General features: G+C 31.0%; 1 long non-coding RNA gene across 1 annotated transcript; it reads right to left on the reverse strand.

Annotated features, from left to right (window-relative positions):
• Positions 1-402: 402 nt before the first annotated feature.
• On the reverse strand, positions 403-1,610 carry LOC105339715 (uncharacterized). Its single transcript, XR_010711503.1, has 3 exons — positions 1,490-1,610; positions 1,082-1,216; positions 403-903 (listed from the first exon to the last, which is right to left on the reverse strand). It is a non-coding gene; the product is annotated as an uncharacterized lncRNA (long non-coding RNA).
• Positions 1,611-4,360: the final 2,750 nt, after the last annotated feature.

Below are 4,360 nucleotides of genomic sequence, written 5' to 3' on the forward strand. Positions count from 1 at the left end.
AATTGGCCTTATATGACATTAAATTTCAGGCAATAGCTTTAACATTTATCTTTTTAAAATGAATATCGGCTGCAATAGACCACAATTGGCACACACGTCGGATATCCCAGGAAATTAGGCTTAAGCCCTAGTAAATGTTGGACGCCTACAGTTTTATAAAATTTGAGAGAAAAATATTTCAGTGATAGCTTCATACAAAACGTGGTAAGATATAGTGCATCCGAGGTTAATTTTTGTTTTAAACTGTCACATTTCTACGGAACATGAATAACATCACTTTATATAAAATTAAATAATTATACTGAGAAACGTTTTGAAATAATTTTTTAATCTTCAAAATATTTGCAAGTCTTACAAAAGAGAGAAAAAAAAGACAGAAATAATACTAGATTAAGCAAAATAGCCAAATAACGTAGAAAGCATTCTTAAACCTTTCAGTATAGCTTCAAATTCATGAATCTACGAAAACCCATAAGGCTCATTCAGGATTTGAATTACAAAACATCAGCTTTGGTTAGACTACAACAAATCACAAAAGCTTTCAGAAAGTATAATATTTTATAAAATATTTTGTCTATCTTATTGAATTTTCATTTTTCTTGTAAATTTTTTTGTTGGTATATAAATCATCTATTTTAACGTCCACTTCTACGTAACTATACGCACGTTTTCTGTCATATTAACTTTTGGAAAATGAATGATATTCCTACTTCTAACTTAGTCATATACCTTTCATGTTATCACATCCTTTGATGTGATTACATTCCGAGCGGGCACATTTACACTCGTATTGACACTTTTTCCCAAAGCTTGGATATCTACAAGGTGAAATGCAGCCCTGTCCGAAGTACCCATCTTCACATACTGAAGCTGAATTTGAAGTCGTGTCCATATCATTGGAGACTTGTTGGAAAGTATATGTAACAAAGAACTTATTAATGGAATATAAGTACATTTTGTTTCAAATGTTTAATCTCATAATTATCATAAAATTAAAGTGTACATGTTGATACAAAACAGCTTTATATCCCAGGTATTTTTCAACTGTTTGTTAGCTATGTTGTATTTTTTTTAATCTTACCTTGAATAATCATGCACCCAGTAATGTGATTACAATTTTCCTCAGAGCAGTTACACGGTTTTTGACATTGGGCACCGAAGCCAGGATATCTGCAAGCTTGTATACAAAGCTTGCCAAAGTACCCGATCGGGCACTCTGTATAGGAGAAGAGATTTTTTGAGTCATTGTTTTTTTTTCAGTATATATATATATATGTTATGAATGCTTTATATAACAAATATCTTAAATATGCGATATTACAAAGCTTAGATAAAATTCAAAGCAAACATGTGTATATGACTAAAAATATTTCTAATCTGATTGATATTTTTAGTTAAATATTTATAATCATACTGTTAATTGATTATTCTAACACGATTTGTCCATTTCATGATTAGGTAAGTAATTGAATAAAGATTAGATGTAAACCTGCACATCCGGTTATTATGTTACATATATCCTGAGTACAATTGCATATTCCCTGACATCGCTCGCCGAAGTTAGGGTACATACAGGGTTTTGAACAGTGTGGTCCAAAAAATCCCACCTCACATCCTATCATCATGTAGAAATAGGTTAACTATTATAATAATGCCTATTTATTGTTTAAGAAAAAAGAATACATAATAATAAGTTTGCATAGCCACTGGTTTTACATAATCGCGTGAATTGATACCGATATGACTTCAAGTTTTTGAAATTATTTATCGAATAGAAGTTGATATTCATCTGGATTTGTTCACACGTTTCGGATATTGCAAAATGGTTAAATATACAATATCAATCAATGCTAAAGTGCTATTTAGGTCCCTGAGAGCATTTAGGCACCTGTATTCCTTTTTCATTATTAAGTGAAAGTAGACTAGGATGCAGCCTTATTATACAGTGAAGTCGGCAATTCCAGTTCACGTTAGACTGTTTTTCTTAAATATTTTGCAAAGCTGTTCTACTTCAATTTTATACTTTATGTATACTGAAGGTACATTTCGTGAGTAAAACAGTGAGTTTCCCCACTTTCGGATATTTTCTCCATTTTCGGGTCATGTGACTTCAAAGTGTCAGTTATATCGGGTAATCGTTTCAAAACACAATTTTTATAAATTTGCAGCATATAAAAAATAATGCCGATCAAAAAAAATACATTTACAACTACTGATACTCAAGTAACAGGGACCAATTTCTAAATGTAAATCATAGTCGTGATTCAGAATGGAACAAGAAATCATCGACGCAAGCGTCAAATGGGCCGCAAAAAATATAATTGTTGTGTGAATCATTGGTTGTTTACATAAAAACACACCCCAAAGAAGAAAATAAAAGTTGGTTGAACTAGTTTTTATGGTAAATTTTTAATATACAACGTAACAAATCAGCAACTTATTTTAAAGTTTAACATTTTGCTATTATCATAAAGAATCGAGTTCGTTACTGTAAGCATTTCTAACGGTAATTGTTTGATCATTGCCATAGTATGAAGTAATGAAAAACACATTGATTTGTACAATACAAAGTTCAACTCATCATTTTTCTCTTGGAGATTATGTATTTCAAACCATTTTTTGTTGCATTGTATTGAATGAAAACTTAATGCATTAGTTTATATGATTTCAAGGGACCACATGATAAAATAGAAATTGATTAGTTCAAATTTTCCATTCAATTCAAATTTTCATTTCTGTCATATTTTTGCGTAAATAATTGATATGGATGTCATTTCATGATATTTTCTACCACATTTTACACGGAAATATAATAAATACACACACAAAGTTATTTTATTGACACGGCACATAGAAATTCAAATATATCATTTATATAACATTTAATGACATTCAGGTCTTTAGTGTTTCAGGTCTTTAGTATGTCCCGCATACCGATCCCGATGCATTGTTTTGAACAGAATGAAAAACTCCGAATTTTCCGAATAGATTATAGTCTCGATAAAAACGCGCCAAACACGACTATCTACTAAGTATGACATATTTTTCATTTACGAGTAGAACAAAAATTATGTGATATCTTTTAAAAGGCATAAAACATATTTCTACATGCAAATTTACTTTTAATTCATAAAAATATGCATAATATTAATTCTATTATAAAAGAACTATCCCGCAGAAACGCAGTAACAATATTTAAGTGTGTATCAAATAACGGACCGCGGTCTTCGGGCTTCGGACTTCGGGCGGCCCGTATTGATTGTCATAATGTCATCATTGTGACAAAAAGAAAAATGAACCATAAGAAAAATAACAAACAAGATAAACAAAATGACACCTGAGCTGGATGGATCATTTTATTTAATTGAATCTTTTTCTCTCTTTCACGTTATCGTAAATCCGCAGAAAAAATATGTTTCAGGTATATAGTGACCCGCAATCGGGGAAATTTCTTCAGATTGATTATTTAATTGGTGTAAATTTATTTGAGCAGTTATCATTCTGAATAATTGTTGACATAAAACTGAATGCATGTGCAATATTTTTCATCCATTAACGCCCTCCCACAACTTTCACATCAACCACGCTGCAGCGTAAATAATGAAAATAACATGTCAAAGATGTATAAAAATCTCCATCTCGAAAGCGCTTGATTTCTATATTCGACAGAAAAAGACAGAAAGGACCATAGTTCTTGATCAATGTATTTATTAAGTTTTTTATGCTTCAATTTTAACAAGGTGACATGAAATACACACGAACGATCCGGAATTGGAGACGACTCATAATTGGCGACTTCACCGTATTACATTTTCACTGACAACTTAAAAAATAAGCATTCTGAGAGTATTGCATAAGCAATACACGTTCCCTACCGGTTTGTATTATTCTATGAAAGCTTCGAAGCATACATCTATTTCAAAACTATTATAAACGATATGTTTTGCTTTAATCAGCGATTAAGAACAGAGGAAATTCAAACTACATCGTTGATATAGAAATTTAATTAAAGAAAATAGGTAAAATAATACTCTTTATTTTATATCCAGTAATTTCGCCAAGTACATTTCGTATTTTCTGGTAGAAATTTGTGAAAACAATGCACTGTTATGCAGAATATTATTTTTTACCATCTTCTGTACTCTGTATCAACAGACCAACCCGATAACGAACCCGACTGAAATAACACCAAAAAACCCTGTCGATTAAATTTACAACACAATGCTTGACACTATTTTACAAAACTTATTTGTTTGTTAGAAACTATAGAAGGAATGGTACAAGTAATGCACGATATTATTACTGACTACATACTTGCCTCATTTATTCAATACACACCGAAAACAAACCGGAACATTAA

This window comes from Magallana gigas, chromosome 3, assembly GCF_963853765.1.
Source record: "Magallana gigas chromosome 3, xbMagGiga1.1, whole genome shotgun sequence".
In the NCBI taxonomy this organism is placed as follows: domain Eukaryota; kingdom Metazoa; phylum Mollusca; class Bivalvia; order Ostreida; family Ostreidae; genus Magallana; species Magallana gigas.